Raw genomic sequence first — 18,007 nt, forward strand, 5'->3', positions numbered from 1 at the left:
CTAGAGTGCAAACAGAACCCCAGTCTCTTCTTCACTACAAACCATCACCTTAAATCTTTGTTCACTCCACCCAAAACTCCAACAACAAAAGCAAGTACCTCAGGGATTTCTTTTCATAAAGATTAAAGCCATCCATTCTGCTACTCCCGTTCTTTCCCCTGACTGATTTAAATGTCTTAGAAGATTTATCTTTATTCTAGTTCTGAATTGTTGAACCCCTACAGTGTGGAAGCAGGCCATTTGGCCCATTGAGTCCACACCGATCCACCAAAGATCATCCCACTCAGACCCACACCCCTGCCCTATCCCTGTAACCCCACATTTCCCATGGCTAACCCACCTAGCCTGCATATCCCTGGACACTGAGAAATTTAGCATGGCCAATCTGCCTAACCTACACATCTTTGGATTAAAGGAGGAAACCGGAACACCCAGAAGAAACTCACGCAGACATGGGGGCCATGTGCAAAGTCCACAAAGACAGTCGCCCGAGGATGGAATCAAACCCGGCTCCCTAGTGCTGTGAGGCAGCAGTGTTAACCACTGAGCCACTGTGCCATCCCTGAAGTTGTATATGTCTCCATTTTTTTCTCTTAACTTTCTTCATGCTCTCCCTGGATTCATCTTGTCCATCCTGCCCCCTAATACTTCAACCAACCTGTTAACTATCTAACTTTCCATGTTGGTTAGTATTGTTATGGTTCTCTCTCCTCAGGTGCTGACCCCATCCACTTCGAACCGTCTATTATACTTTTATACTTCAAAGAAACATATCCTTCATACCTCTGTCCTTGAACATGACCATCCCATTCTCCAACTTTCCTTTTCTCTCCAAAGTCCTTGAACATGCTATCACCTTCCAAATCTGTGCCTAATCTTCCCTGGCCACCTCTTTCAATGCTTTTATTCAGGTTTTCAAACCGGTCACAGCAAAAAAAAACATTTGCCTAAGTCAGAAATAAAATTCAGTTTGACCATGTAAACTAGCTTTCCTCAAACCATCCTCCTCTAGTACCTCTCTTCTGTCAATGAACTGAGGGAGTTGGCTGTTGCTTTGTTCCATTCTTATCAACTGTTTTGAAGAATCAACTCCAATGGATTCCTTTTCCACTTCCTCTGCATGCTGCCGCTTGATAGCATCATCCGGAAATGTATCAGATGCCATATGTATGCTGATGACACCCACTCTAATTTGTCACCACCTCTGTTGACCATTGCACTGTTTCAAAGCTACTCTGTCTAAAATCCTATTCTGAGGACTGTGAGGAAATAGACTTTGCCAGAGATACAAACTCCATTCCCAGCAGCAACTCCATCTCTTTCCTAGCCCCTGTTTGAGGCTAAACCTGAATGTTCTCAACGTTAACCATCTTAAGTGACCTTGTGATTAAGTTCTGACCCGAAATCTGTTCCATCATCAAGACTACTAATTTTTAAAATTTATTCATGGGGTCAGACTTTGCTGTCATTGTCAGCATTCATTGATGGTCCCTATTTGTCAAAGTTGCAAGCAACTTACTCAAATGTCCACAGATCTTACGTGCACAATGCTGTTAGGTCAGGAGTCCTAGAATTTTGACACAGCTACAATGAAGGAACAGCAATATGTTTCCAAATCAGGGCAATGGTTTGGAGGGGAACTTACAGGTGATGGTGTTTCCAGACAGCAATTAATCCTTGTCCCTCCAGGTGATAAAGGGTGTGCCTTTTAAAGATACAGTTGAAAGAGCCTTGGTGAGCTTTTGCTGTTTGTCCTGTAGATAGTACACACTATAGTCACTGTGTGCTGCTGGTGGAGGGAATTAATGCTTGGATTGCTGTAGGATACCAGTCAATTGGGATACTTTGTCCTAGATGGTTCAAAGTTTCTTCAGCAGCACTTATCCAGACTAGAAAAATATTCCATCATACTCCTCATCTGTGCCTTGTAGATGATGGACAAGGTTTGGGTTGTTAGAAGGTGATTTAGTCATTGCAGAATTCCCAGTTTCTTACCTGCTTATAGAAACACAGAACTTAGGAGCAGGAGGCAGCCATTTGGCCCTTCAAGCCTGCTCCACCATTCATCATGATTGTGGCTGATCATCCAACTCAATAACCTAATTCTGCTTTCTCCCCGTAACCTTTGATCCCATTCACCCCAAGTGCCATATCTAGCTGCTTCTCGAATACATTCAATATTTTGGCATCAATGAATTCCACAGGCTCATCACTCTTTGGGTGAAGAAATGTCTCCTTATCTCTGTTCTAAATGGTCTACCCTGAATCCTCAGACTGTGACCTCCTGGTTCTGGACACACCCACCATTGGGAACATCCTCCCTGCATTTACCCTGTCTAGTCCTATTAGAATTTTATAAGTATCTTTGAGATACCCCCTCATTTGTCTGAACTCCAGTGAAAACAATTTAGTCAATCTCTTAGTATTAATGTGGCTGGTCCAGTTAAGTTTCTGGTCACTGGAAATCCCTGGAATGTGATGATGGAGAAAGTTCATTATCTGACTTTGTCCAGGTCTTGCTAAATTCAGGCATGGACTTTTATTGTTTGAGGAATTGAGAATGGAACTGAAAAGTGAGCAATTATCAGTGGACATTATCTATGTTGGAGAGAAAGATGTTGATGAACCAGGTGAACATAAGCATTGCTTAAAAAGGAAAAGCCTGTTAAAACTTTTCATCTTGCACTCATCAGGACGGACACAGGAATGCCAAATTTCAAAGAGAGCAAGAATTTCATAGATCATCACAGAATCCCGACAGTGTGGAAACAGGCCATTCGACCCAACTAGTCCACACCGACCCTCAGAGCATCCCACCTCGACCCATCCCCCTATAACCCACCTAATCTATGCATCCCTGAACACTACGGTCAATTTAGCATGGCCAATCCACCTAGCCTGCACATCTTTGGACTGTGGGAGGAAACCAGAGCTCCCAGAGGAAACCCACGCAGACACGGGGAGAACGTGCAAACTCCACACAGACAGTCGCCCGAAGCTGGAATCGAACACAGGTCCCTGGTGCTGTGAGGCAACGGAGCTAACCACTGTGCTGCCCCTAATTTATGCAACATATGGAAGCTTCGACAGGATGATGGTTCTTTGGTCAGCGTAAAATGGTAAACTATTGTTTGAAGGAAAAACTGTAATGGAAAAATGAGTTACTTAAAATGACATTTTAAGTATGAGATAGGTACGTTCTAGCAAAAGGGAACCAAAACTATGGTTAATTGAATGAAGAAAAAGATAAGAGAATATAATAGAACAGTGGGTGTATACTGCATTTCATTTAATTTAGGCTAAATACAATAAATTAAGGGGCAGTCAGGGGAGGCAATGGCCTAGTGGTATTATCACTGGACAGTTGATCCAGAGACCCAGATAGCATTCTGGGGACACTGGCTCGAATCCCGCCATGGCAGATGGTGGAATTTGAATTTAGTAAGATATCTGGAATTAAGAATTTAGTGATGATCACAAATCCATTGCCAATTGTTGGGAAAAACCCATCTGGTTCACTGATGTCCTTTAGGGAAGGAAACTGCCATCCTTAACTGGTCTGGCCTACATGTGACTCCAGACCTGCAGCAATGTGGTTGACTCTAACTTGCCCTCTGGGCGATTAGGGATGGGCAATAAATGCTGCCTGGTCAGCCACGCCCTATTCCCATGAATGAATAAAGAAAAAAAGTGAAGAGGCTAATAAGATGTCAAAGACAGAATATGAGAATAGTACCTCAGTTAACATAAAAGGAAACTCAAAAACCTTCTAACAGCATATGGGTATTAACTAGGGAGCAAGAGATGGAGTAAGGCTGCTTAGGAACAAAGAGGGTGACATATATCTAGAGGTGCAGTGCAGTAGAAGAATACTTAGTGAATACTTTGTATTGGTGTTTACTAAGGGGGATTTTGACAAAATGGGAGGAAGAGGAGATGGTAGAGGTAATAGAGAGGGTTAAAATTGATGAATGGGGTGTACCGAAGTGAACTCATTATCTGGAAGAAATGGTTTGCATCTCCAGTTGCAAAGGAAAGGACAGATTGAGACAGCAGAAATGCTAGCCATAATTTTCCAATCTTCCCTAAATGCAGAGCGACAGAATATTACTAGTTACTAGTGGTGTACCTCAAGGATCTGTTTTGGGGCCACTGCTGTTTGTCATTTTTATAAATGACCTGGATGAGGGCGTAGAAGGATGAGTTAGTAAATTTGCGGATGACACCAAAGTCGGTGGAGTTGTGGATAGTGCGGAAGGATGTTGCAGGTTACAGAGGGACATAGATAAGCTGCAGAGCTGGGCTGAGAGGTGGCAAATGGAGTTTAGTGCGGAAAAGTGTGAGGTGATTCACTTTGGAAGGAGTAACAGGAATACAGAGTACTGGGCTAATGCTAAGATTCTTGGTAGTGTGGATGAGCAGAGAGATCTCGGTGTCCATGTGCATAGATCACTGAAAGTTGCCAGCCAGGTTGATAGCGTTGTTAAGGCGGCGTATGTTAGGTTTTATTGGTAGAGGGATTGAGTTTCGGAGCCATGAGGTCATGTTGCAGCTGTACAAAACTCTGGTGCGGCCGCACTTGGAGTATTGCGTACAGTTCTGGTCACCGCATTATAGGAAGGATGTGGAAGCATTGGAAAGGGTGCAGAGGAGATTTACCAGGATGTTGCCTGGTATGGAGGGAAGGTCTTATGAGGAAAGGCTGAGGGACTTGAGGCTGTTTTCGTTAGAAAGAAGGAGGTTAAGAGGTGACTTGATAGAGACATACAAGATGATCAGAGGATTAGATAGGGTGGACAGTGGGAGCCTTTTTCCTCGGATGGTGATGGCTAGCACGAGGGGACATAGCTTTAAATTGAGGGGTGATAGATATAGGACAAATGTCAGAGGTAGGTTCTTTACTCAGAGAATAGTAAGGGCGTGGAATGCCCTGCCTGCAAAAGTAGTAGACTCGCCCACTTTAAGGGCATTTAAATGGTCATTGGATAAACATATGGATGATAATGGAATAGTTTAGGTTAGATGGGCTTCAGATTGGTTTCACAGGTCGGCGCAACATCGAGGGCCGAAGGGCCTGTACTGTGCTGTAATGTTCTATGTTCTATGTTCTATTGCAAAGTGGCAAATGTAACATCCTTAGTCAAGAAATGGTAGAAATTTTTACTAAATAGAGGTTGATCAATTTAACAACAGTGGTAGGATAAGTTTTAGAAACAATAATCAGATTTTGAGTTAAAGACAAAGACCTAGCACAAACTTGTAAAAGGCAGATTGTTCTTGACTGATCTAATTAGTCCTGTGAATCCAGTCTATATGGATGTTAAGAAAATATTTGAAAGCACCACACAAATATTGGTTTTCAAAATTGAGGTTCGTGGAATAAGAGCTTAATGTTAGCATGGTTTAAATATATACTTAAGGACAGAAAACAGCAAATCATGGCAATTGGTTGTTTTTCCAACTGAAGGATGGTAAACAAAAGTGTTCATAGATACATAGAACATACAACTATACAGCACAGGAACAGGTCCTTCAGCCTACATGTCTGTGCAACCACGATACCATTCTAAACTAATCCCATCTGCCTGCACATGAACGTATCCTTCCATTCCCCGCCTGTTCAAGTGTCTGTCTAAACTTTGCTAATGGATCTGCTTCCACCACCTCCTTGGTAGTGAATTCCAGGCACCCACCACACTCTGTAAAAAACATTCCTTGCAAATCTCCTTTAAACTTTTCCCCTCCCAACTTAAAACCTATGCTCCCCAGTATTTTACATTAGTACCCTGGGAAGAAGAATCTTGACTATCCACTCTATCCATGCCTCTCATAATTTTACATAATTCTATCAGGTTGCTCCTTAGTATCTGACACTCTAACGAAAACAATCCAAGCTCGTCCAACCTCTCCTCATAACTAATACGGTTCAACCCAGGCAACATCCTGATAAACCTCTTTTGCACCTTCTGCAAAGCTTCCACATCCTTCCTATAGTGTGGTGACCAGAACTACAGACAAAACTCCAAACATGCCCCAATTAAAGTCTTATGTAGCTGCAATATGACTTGTCAACTTTTATACTCAATGCCCCGACTGAAGGCAAGCATGCTATACATCTTCTCTACCACCTTATCCACTTGTGTTGACACTTTCAGAGAGCTATGGATTTAGTTGTCCAAGGGTCAATGCAATGACCACTGCTTTTTCACTCAGCCACTGAAGGTGGACAGAGTTTAATCAGTCTTCATCTGTTCATTTGTTAACAAAAATTTCAAAAACTAACGGGCAAATTTCAACAAAACCCAGTAGATTGAAAGGATAAGGGCCAATGAAGAACTGATTAGTTTTTAGTGAAGATTTAGATCTGGATCTACATCTTAGAATTTTTTAACATTGCGAGATAGGGTGAACTGACATTTTGTTTAAATGGTGGGGGGGAGGTTTAAATTGGAGAAGCTATGGTTCTCCTTGAAGCAAAAGAGTTTGAGGAAAGGTCAGGTTTAGTTAAAGTAGACAAAGAATAAATGTTTCCATGAACTGATGTTACTAGTATTAGAAGAAACAGATTTAGGCAAGACGTACAGGAAGGATGTGAAGAACTTTTTTACGCAGTTAAGTTTTAATGACCTGGAATTTGCCTATGAGTGTGATCAGAGTTAATGATTTTGCAAGGAAATTAGATAGCTGCTTCAGGTAAATAAACTTGCAGGGCTAAAAGGAAAAGAAAGAATAAAGGCATGAGACTTCCTACATTGCTCCACAGAAAGCCAGCATGGGCCAAATGGTCTCCTTATGTGTTCTTCTGACACTGTGACTCTTTTTTGACTAGCAAGAGACTGAGAAACTACAACTACATTAACATTTTTGACTCAAAAAACATCAGCTCACAGCTGCTGGGCTTAAATCCAAGTTGCGGACATTTTTGGGCATCAGTGAGGCTGAGACTTACCAGTCTTTATCAGTCTCTCTAATAGTACCCTTAGGCTGTTTACTTGAGTTGGTCAGTGCTTATGGACAGGAATGTGAATGGCAGTCAGATAGGTCTGTGGACGCTGGATGTACTAGTGGAGGAGTCTCAGCTCCTGATTTTGGCTAACAGATGTAAATACTTGCTGCATGTAAAAATGAGAAAAAGGTAGGATGGGCAGGAGCACCATGGTTATGTGTGCCATCCATATTAATGGAGAATAAAGGAATATGATGGTCATAGGAGACCATATAATCAGTGTAATAGATAGTTCTCTCATTGGCATTCCCACTATGCATTTGTAAGGTTTTCTTGTTTGCCCAGTATTGGAATTAAGAGCATCTGGAGAAAGTAGCTGTTGTGATCAATGTAGGAACCAATATTGTCAGTGGAACCAAGAATGAGGCTGAGAGGAAGTGGTGTAGGTCCAAGAAAATCAGATTTAAAATTGAATGTGTGGCTGAAATATGGTTGTGAGAAAGAGGTTCCAGTGAGGTTGTTTGCTGAACTGGTGTGTTTGATTGCAGATGTTTCGTCACCCTGCTAGGTAACATCATCAGTGTGCTTCCAGTGAAGCGTTGGTGTTCTATCCCGCTTGTTATTAATATGCCCCAGTTTGCTGGGGTGGTTGGCATCACTTCCTGTTTTGTTTTTCATTGATTTGTATATCGGATCCAGTTCAATGTGTTTGTTGATGGAGTTCCGGTTGGAATGCCAGGCCTCCAGGAATTCCCTGGCATGCCTCCGTTCGGCTTGTGCTATTATGGATGGGTTGTCCCAGTTGAATTTATGTCCTTCTTTGTCTGCGTGTATTGAGACCAGTGAGAATTGGTCGTGTCTCTTGGTGGCTGGTGTAGTTGGTGTTTGTGTATCCTTATAGTCAGTTTTCTTCCAGTTTGGCCTATGTAATGTTTCTCACAGCCCTGCCTAACTATATTACGTTAGTTTTATTGTTTGTGGATATGGGATCCTTTACGTTTCTCAGTAGTTGTCGCAAGGGTGGTTGTTGATTTGAGGGCTACCCTGATACCTGGGTGTCTGAGTAGTCTTGTGGTCATCTCTGATATGTCTCTGATGTACGGTAGGGTGACTAGTGTGTCTGGCTGTGTTGTGTCATCTTGTTGTGGTCTGTTGAGGATGTAATGGCGATTGTGCTTTTTGTGAATCCATTCCTTTTAATAACTCCGGATCCCATACCCACAATAAAACTATTTTAGGCAATGTTACCTCGCAGGGTGACGGAACATTTGTAATCAAACACACCAGGTTGGTGAGCAAGTCTACAACCTCATCCGCAATCCAAGCTACAAATCTTCTCAAAAAAAAGGATTCCAGTTTATGGGACTCTGGTAGCAGTAGTGTACTGGAGACTGAATGAACTGTTCCATTGGGATGGTTTTCATTTAAACCAAGCTGTCTTGGTGTCTTGGAAAATTAAATAACTTGGACTCTGGATAGCATTTTGAATGATGAGGAGGATTGGTAAGGGGAAATTTAGAAATTAGGGAGAAAGACCAAGACAGGGTAACAATTTGGGTAAAATTAAACAGAATGTAACAAAAAGGGATGGTGGGTTTTATATCAATTGTGCATTAGTGAGTAAAGTTCATGCAGGGAAAAATGTTTTTAAAAAACGGTCAAAGCATTCATGACAGGGCAGAAAAACTACTTATACAAATAGAAATAAATAAGTTTGACCTAATAGTTAAATACACATATTTGGCTCTGAGGATGACAAAGGTTGGAAAATGACTACTCCAGGGTACTTAACACTTTGAAAAGACAGGGAAAATGGAGAAGGAGGAGTAATAGTACTGATAGGACAGTAGTACAAAAGTAGACTCAGAAGATCAAGAAGTAAAATATTAGGAATAACAAGTGTGAAGAGCATAAATGGACAGAGTATCTTTCAAGAAATAATAGGAGCTTGCAGGAATATTTAGTGTACACAGTCTGCATTGATAACATTGGCAAAGGTATTTTGGAGAATGACTTCATTTGTGACAGATGCTTAAAACAATACATTGTGGAGCTAAGCAGAAATAACGTAATTTTAGATATTGCTATGTGTAATGAAATAGGATCATCAGTAATATCACAGTAAAATATTGTTTGGATAGAGTCATTATAGTATGATAGAATTACACATTTGGGGACAATTTTATGAAAGCGATATGGGTCTTGGACAAAGCATGTCAAATACACGGAGATAGCAAGAACTGCAGATGCTAGAGTCGGAGTGGATACAATGTGGAGCTGGAGGAACACAGCAGTTCAGGCAGCATCATGTCTCATGTCTCATGTCTCATATCAAATTACAAGCCAGTCATGCAACGAACAGGCTATTAATGGGCCTTCCATGGAATCAGAACTCCAGGAGCAGATGTTCTACCCATTGACAACTACCAGTCAATGAGAGACCAGCAGCTTTTTTGCAAATAGTGCCACCTAGGAAGTGGGGTCTGCTGCCAGAGCAATGTCTGCCTGAGGGCCAGACCAGAAGAAAGTACTGGCAAGAGGGTTTTCACAGGGTGGTATTGTGAGGGAGGACAGTTTGCAGCTAGGTTAGGAGGATTGCTCCAAGCTGGTCATCCCTTCCAATGCCATAACACTTGATCAGGCACTAAGTGAAGAATTCCCAGGAGACAAGAAGCAGGGTTTGCTCTCCATGCTGTCCACACAACTGCTGCTGCTGGGTTAATACCAGTAGTGATGGGGATAATGTCCTACTCACTTAAAGACCTCAATTGGCAGTGGGTGGGAAGGCTATCCAGGGGGTTTTCCTGCCACAGATTCTACCCGCCACCTTCTTGCCTGATTTTATGCCCTCTAAACTCACGTCAGGAGAGGGCATTAAGTAATTAAGTTTAACAGTGATATGCTTAAATTTGAAACAAGAGTTTTAAACTTAAATAAAGCCTACTTCATAGGAAATAGGGACAAGTTTGCTAAGATTGATTGGGAAAACAGACTAAACTCTATTTGGTAGGTAAGAAATAGTGAGCATTTTTATGAAATGATTCAAAATTATCAATGAAAATGCATTTCATTGACAGATAAAAGCTCCTTGATGTCCATTCATGGCCAGTTAAAGTAGTTGGGGATAATATTGAATTAAAAGAAAAGCCTGATGTTGTGGAGAATAGTAAGTGTGATAATTGGAAAAGATTTACAAGTTGACCAAAACATTGAATTAAAAAAGGAAAAATAGAATCTGATAGTAAAATAACAAAGAAAAAGTTTTAAAATTCTTGGAAGAACTTATATAAATACGCAAAAAAAAGGTAACAAATTAGGTTCTTGGAGGTCAGAATGGGAGAAATATCATGGGCAATAAGGACATGACAAATACTAAACTTTTTGTTTAGCTCTGTTTTCGTAGTAGGAGGCACATGCATACCAAAAGTAATGTGAATTAAAGCGTTAATGAGCTTAAGGAGCTCATAATTAATATCCGTAGAGAAAAGAAGTACAAGAGAAGTTAAAAGACTTGCATTTAGGTAGCACCTTTTGTGATGACTGGATCTATCAATGCCCTTTACAACCAGAAAAAAGCATTTTAAAGTATAACCACTGACATAATGTACGATATATGGTAAACAATTTGCACATAGCAGCCTCCTACAAACAGCAGTTTGATAATGATCATATAATCAGATTTTAGGATGGTGATTGAGGAATAAATATTACCCATGATGCAAGGAAAACATTCTTCTACTTTGGAATAATCTTGTAGGATCTTACGCACCTGAAAGAGCAGACAGGCCTCAGGTTAATGTGTCATCCAAAGTCAACATTCCAACAGTGGACATAAAAGTTGGTAAGAAGGCATGTGGGATACCTACATTTATAGACAAGGCATAGATTTTAAGAGTAGGAACTGTAAAAAAAAAAATTAGTTAGGGTACAGCTAGAGTATTGTGTGCAGTTCTGGAATCTACATTATAGAAGGGATGTGATAGCATTGGAGAAGATGCAAAAGAGATTTACTAGGATATTGCCTGTTCTGGAGAGTTTCAGTTATGAAGAGAGATTGGATAGATTGTGGTTATTTTCCTTGGAGCAGAGGACACTGAGGGGGTCATGATTGAGATGTATAAGATTATGAAGGACATAGGAAGATAGGAAGAAACTTTACTCTTGAGGAAGGATTAATGACCAGAGGCATAGATTTAAGGTAATGGGCAGGAGCTTTAGAGAGGGTAAGAAGAATTTTTTTTTTACTCAGAGGTGGTAGGAATCTGGAGCTCACTGCTATAAGGGTGGTAGAGGCAGAAACATTCGTAATATTTAAGTAGTTTTTACATGTAGACTTGCAATGCCAAGGTATACAATGCAATGGGCTAAGTACTGGAAAATGGGATTAGAATAGTTAGGTGATTGTTTTTGACTGGTGCAGACTCAAAGGACCCTTTCTGTGCTGTAGACCTTCAGTTCTTCAACATGTTAAAGTAATAGAGTGGCACTTTCTAACTCAGAGACAAAAATGCTGCCAACTGAGCCATGACTGACACACTAGCTGAAGGCAACTAAATTAAACTAACAGAAATAAAAGTAAAAAAAAAAATCACCCAGACCTAATGGTCTACACCCTAGGATTCTGAAAGAGCTGTCTGCAGAGATAGTTGGTGCATTGATTTGGTCTTCCAAAATTCTCTAGATCCTAGAACAGCTTCAGTGCTTTGGAAAATAACCAATGAAACACTGCTATTCAAGAAAAGAGGGCAAGGAAAACCAGAGAGCCTACAAATCAGTTATCCTAGCAAGAGTTGGAAAATACAGGAATCTTTTATGTAAATGTTAACAAGACACTTCGAGAATATAATGAGGCAGAGCCAACATGGTCTTATAAAAGGGAAATTGTGATTGACAAATGTATTTGAGATTTTTGAGGATGTAACTAACAAGGTAAATAAAGGGGAAAGTGTAGCTGTAGCATATATGGATTTCCAAAACGCAGTTTGATGAGGCGTCATATAAAAGGCCATAATGCAAGGTAAGGAAATGGATAGAGGATTGGTTAACTGGTGGGTTATCATAAGGATCAGTGGCAGGATTCAATTCTGCTATGTGTTATAACATCCATTTCTGCCTCTTCTCAGTTTATCTGTTGCTGCCAGCCTCATCTGTGCCTTTATTTCCTTTAGACGGGGCTATATTTATGCTCATCAGACCAACCTTCTACCTCACACCCTCCAGAATCATAAATTTATTAAAAATCCTGCTGCCATATCCTAACTCATATCAATCCCATTCACCCATTGGCTCCAAGTCTGACAACTCCTTAATTATAAATTCTCATCCATGTTCCAAAATTCCTCCACAGCCTTCCCCTTCCTTATCTCTAACTTTCTCTAGATCTCCAACTCTCAGATTTCTGCACTCCTCTAATTTTGGCTTCTTGGAGATCTCTGATGTTATTGCTCCATTGTTGGTAGCCATGACTTCAGCTGCTGTGTTCCAAAGTTGTGCAATTGTCTGTTTAAACTTCTCCACCTTTCTACCTTTCCTTTCCTCCTTTGAGATGCTTTTTAAGATTTACTTCCATGACCAATTTTTGGTCATCTATTCAGAAATGTGTGTGTGTGTGTCTTGGTGTCAAATTTGGTCTGATTGTTCTTTTGGGCCACTTTGCTATAATCAGGGCATTCTAAAACATTATATAAATACGATCTGTAATACTATATAAATATGAGCATTTGTTCATTCCATTTCATATTCTTTTACATGCTAATAGAAAATTAGGCAGATTAGAAAATGTGTGGATAGGCTATCACCCTATTTGCATGACCATGCAAAATATTTTATATTTCTTAATAGGGAAGATAATGGCATAGTAAGGAGTGGAGTAGTCTTCATGTCACTAATAGTCTCATGTCATGAGACTAATAATCCAGATATGCAGCCTAATGTTCTTTGTGCATGGGTTAGAAACCCACCTTGGCAGCCAGTGGAATTAGAATTCAATAAAAATCTGGAATTACAAAAATAGAGCATAGCCTAATAGCATGTAAACATTGTCAATTGTTGTTAAAAAAAAACCCAGCTGGTCCACTAATGTCTTTTAGGGAAGGAAATCTTTACCCAGTTTGACCTACATATGACTCCAGACCTGCAGCAATGTGATTGACTTTTAAGAGCCCTCTGCACAATTAGGAATGACTAATAAATGCTGGTCTAGCCAGCGGCACCCACATCCCATGAACAAATAAAGAAAATAAATTCTGTCAAAATGAGTTGTAGTTCCACTTTTTGAATCTAAATAAGTAATATTGGAGATGTGATCCTTCTATAATATTGTTGTGGTGGCTTGAATAAGAACACATATCATATCATGAGTTTGCTATATATACTAGGACCAACTTATTCAACATGGTGCAATAATTTTACCAGTAGGTTCAAAGGTTAATATTTTCAAAGTAATACCTCTTTAGATTTTAGTTGAAAGAATGCGCTTTACTTAACGAATCTTAGAGCAAACTGTAATGGATGAAACCCGATTTCCTTCTATCTTACCTAAAACCTTTTTCTTCATTTGCAGAATGCACAGCAATGGAACATCTACTGAGATAATTTACTAAAGATTTGGGATATGTGCAAATACAAGGTCCTCGTTTTCAGCAAACCAGAAGTGCCTATATGTGGGAGATGACCCCTAAACCACATTGCTATGATTATCAGATTCATCCAGAATGGGTGACACAGCCATGGCACAAACAGTATAGACAAAGTCAAACATGAACCTTGCACTTTAACATAATCCATGATGCTGTAAGGAGATAAGGTTAGGTTCAAGATGTTTTTGGGAAAAATTATTACCAATAATCATTAGATTTGGAAATCTCATGTATTATTTTAGTTACATTTTATTAATCTATTTAAATGGTGGTCGTGGATAGCAGCCAATGAATTAGTTTGATATTATTATCAGGCTGTGAGTTTATAGATCAGTTAGTTTCAAATCTGTTTGCAGGACATTTATTCTTCAGTTTTCTGCCTATAGACAGGTCTGACCTACAATATCACAATCTCCACAATAGATGACCAAGGAGGCAGCTGTCAAATGCATTCCAATTGAAATGGGAATTGAACACCATGCTGTGGGTACCAATCTGACCCACACTGGCTGTCCAGCCGACTGGGTTAGTGAACCGCCCCAAGGACTCTGACTTCCTGTGGCAACATTCACTTTTACATAAAAAAAAGCAGAAATTAGTAGCAGGAGTTGTCCATTTGGCCCTTTGAGCCTGCTCCACCAATCAATATAATCATGGCTGATCCTCTATCTCAATGCCACATTCCCACTTTCTCTCTACATCCCTTTATATCTTTAGTATCTAAAAAAATTATTAATCTCTTTCTTGATTACACTTAGTGACCCAACATCCACAGTCTTCTGTGGTAGTAAATTCCACAGGTTGATCACCCTCTGAGTGAAGAAATGTTACCATATGTCAGTCCTAAATGGTCTACTCCATATTTGAGACTGTGATCCCTGGTTCTAGACTCCCCACTCCAGAAAAACATCTTCCCTGCATTTAACCCTAATCTAATTCTAATCCTATTAGAATTTTATACATTTCCTCCAGATCCCCTTTGATTCTTTCAACTCTAGTGAATACGGGACCAGTCAAATCAATCTCCCCTCATATGACAGACCTGCCATCTGTGGTATCAGCCTAATGAACCTTCATTGCACTCCCTCTTTGGCAAGAGTATCCCCTATTAGGTAGGGAGACCAAACTGCACATAATACACCAGGTCTCCTTTCACCAAGGACCTGTATAACTGCAGTAAGACATTTATGTGTTTGTTACAACCCTGAGCAATGGATAATTATGGGCAAGGCACTGGCTTCTTTATATCACACAGCTGACCAGGAATCTCTCCCACATTTTATGATTTTTAAAAATAGAATCCCCACAGTATGGGAACAGGCCTTTCAGCCCAACAAGTCACACCGACCTTCCGGACAGCATCCCACCCAGACCCATCCCCCTGCTCTACCCCTGCATTTCTCATGGCTAATGTACCTAACCTACACATCCATGAACGCTATAGGTAATTTAGCATGGCCAATGCACCTAACTTGCACATGTTTGGACTACGAGTTTATATTTAATCTATTTGACCACATGATGAATTCATTTTCCTTGATCATCTAGTCCTGGAATGAGACTTGAACACAGAGGTTCTGGCTCAGAGACAAGGATACTGCACACTGTTTCACATGACTGCGCTGGAATATTATTCAAATCTATAATTAAGAATAAGGTAAACAAAGGGCAAAGTCTAAAAAAAATGACAGGTTGGTAGATAATTGATCACCATAGCTATTAAGGGGATATGGGGCAAAGTGAATATGTGGAATGAGGTTGCAATTCAGCTAAGATTTCATTGAATAGCAGAACAGGCTAGATGGGCTAAATGGCCTACTCTGTTGCAACGTTCCTATGATTACAAATATGGCAATTAACCCGGAATGTTTTAGTAATTCAGGTAGTTCATGCTGCCATAGCCTATAACAACATTAGGGTATGTTCAATCAGTTAAAAGTATTTTTAAATGTAAAACAGGATACATTAGACCACTATGATTAAAAAGATGAATATTAAAATTTAATTGTAAGTGTGTTAGGGGAAAACGTTAGGTAGAATCAGAAATGAAGATGAAGCAACACTTTTTTTTCTGATGTGATTGAAGCCATCATGACAGAAGTTACATCATTATGTCACAAGTTCATAATCAATAAACAAGTGGCTATTTGGCCATTTTCGACAAGTGTGCTGCCTGTTTGGAAATAAACCTAATAACAATTATAATAATAAAAGATATATGATATATAAAGATATAGCAAATATAATAATAAAAGCCAATTCAATTGTGCAAACTTATGGGTTGTAATATAATGGAATTAACTTTCCATACATAGACTGGGACTGCCATAGTGTTGAGGGCTTAGATGGTGATTAATTTGTTAAGTGTGTTCAAGGGAATTTTCTTATTCAGTATGTGGATATACCGAGCAAAACTTGACCTTTTCTTGGGAAATAAGGCAGGGCAAGTGACTGAGATGTCAGTGGGGGAGTACTTTGGGCCCACTGATTATAATTCTATTAGTTCTAAAATAGTTATGACAAAGGATAGACCTGATGTAAAAGTTAAAATTCTAAATTGGAGTAAGGCCAATAATGATGGTTTTAGAAAAGAACTTTCAAAAGCTGATTGGGAGAGGCTATTCGCAGATAACAGAATGGTTGGAAAGGGGGAGACCTTCAAAAATGAGATAACGAGATTGAGAAGGGCAACAATGGTAGATGTTAGGGAGTGCTGGATGACTTGAGAACTTGAGGCTCTGGTCAAGAAAAATGAGGCTTATGGCAGGTATCAACAGCTGGGATCAAGTGAATCCCTTGAAGAGTACAAGGGCAGTAAGAGTATGTTCAAAGGGAAATCAGGAGGCAAAAAAGGGACATGAGATTGCTTTGGCATAGAGGATTAAGGAGAATCCAAGGAGATCCTACAAATAGATTAAAGGCAAAAGAGTAACTAGGGAGAGAATAGAGTCCCTTAAAGATCAACAAGGCTGTCTGTGTGTGGAACCACAGGAGATGAGTGAGATACTACTTGAGTATTTTCATAGAATTCCTACAGTGTGGAAACAGGCCCTTCGGCCCAACAAGACCACACTGACCCTCATAGCATCCCACCCAGACCAATCCCCCGAGAACCCACCTAATCCACTCATCCCTGAACACCATGGGCAATTTAGCATGGCCAGTCCACCTAGCGTGCACATCGTTGGACTGTGGGAGGAAACCAGAGCACCCGGAGGAAACCCATGCAGACACGGGGAGAATGTGCAAACTCCACACAGTCAGTAACCCAAGGGTGGAATCAAACCCAGGACCCTGGCACTGTGAGGCAGCAGTGCTAACCACTGAACCACCGTGCCACTCATCAGTGTTTACTGTGGAGAGGTAGATGAAAGTTAGAGAACTTGGGGAAATAAATAACGAAATCTTGAAAAATGTCCAACACAGAATTGGTGGTGCTGGACATCTTAAAATGCATAAAGGTGGAAAAACCCTGGGACCAGATCAGGTGTATCCAAGAACTTTGTGGGAAGCTAGGGAAATGATTGCTAGGTCCCTTGCTGAGATATTTGTATCATCGATAAATACGGGTGAGGTGCTGGAAGTAGGGAGGATGGCTAATGTGGTGCCATTATTTAAGAAAGGTGGTAAGGAAAGGCCAGGGAACTATAGACTGGTGAGCTTGATATCAGCGGTGGTAAGTTGTTGGAGAGGATTATGAGGGTCAGAATTTACATGTATTTGGAAAGGCAAGGATTGATTAGGGATAGTCAATGTAGCTTTGTGCATGGGAAATTGTCTCTCACTAGCTTGATAGAGCTTTTTGACAAAGCGACAAAGAAGACTGATGAAGGCGTTCAACAAGTTTCCACAAGGTAGACTGGTTAGCAAGGTTAGATCACATGGTATCCAGGGAGATCCAGCCATCTGGATACAAAATTGGCGTGAAGGTAAGAGACAGAGGGTGATGGTGGACGGTTTTGACCAGCGGTATGCCACAAGATTTGATGCTAGATTCATTGCTTTTTGTCATTTATATAAATGATTTGGATTTGAATTGAGGAGGAATCTTTAGTAACTTTGCAGATGACACCAAAATTGGTGGAGTAGTGGATGGTGAAGAAGGTTATTTCAGAGTACAACTGGACCTTGAGGAGTGGCAGATGGAACTTAATTTAGTTAAACGTGAGGTGTTGCATTTTGATAACTTAGGGCAGGCCTTATACACTTAATACTAGGGTCCTAGGGAGTGTTGCTGAACAAAGAGACCTTGGGTTAGTCAGAGGTAGACAAGGCAGTGAAGGGGGTGTTTGGTACACTTGCCTTTATTGGTCAGTGCATTTGAGTACAGGAGTTGGGATGTCATGTTGCGATAGTACAGGACCTTGGTTAGACCACTTTTGGAACACTGCATCCAATTCTGGTCTCCCTGCTATAGGAAAGA

General features: G+C 40.4%; 1 long non-coding RNA gene across 2 annotated transcripts in view; it reads left to right on the forward strand.

The window, feature by feature from the left end:
* Positions 1 to 13,766, forward strand: part of LOC109915681 — a 32,546-nt gene extending 18,780 nt beyond the window's left edge. For both annotated transcript variants that reach the window (XR_007263639.1, XR_007263637.1), the window contains one exon: positions 13,509 to 13,766. This is a non-coding gene — a long non-coding RNA (uncharacterized LOC109915681). The remainder of the gene's footprint in view (positions 1 to 13,508) is intronic.
* The last annotated feature ends 4,241 nt before the right edge of the window (positions 13,767 to 18,007 follow it).

Source organism: Rhincodon typus, chromosome 1 (genome assembly GCF_021869965.1).
Source record: "Rhincodon typus isolate 14 chromosome 1, sRhiTyp1.1, whole genome shotgun sequence".
Taxonomy (NCBI): domain Eukaryota; kingdom Metazoa; phylum Chordata; class Chondrichthyes; order Orectolobiformes; family Rhincodontidae; genus Rhincodon; species Rhincodon typus.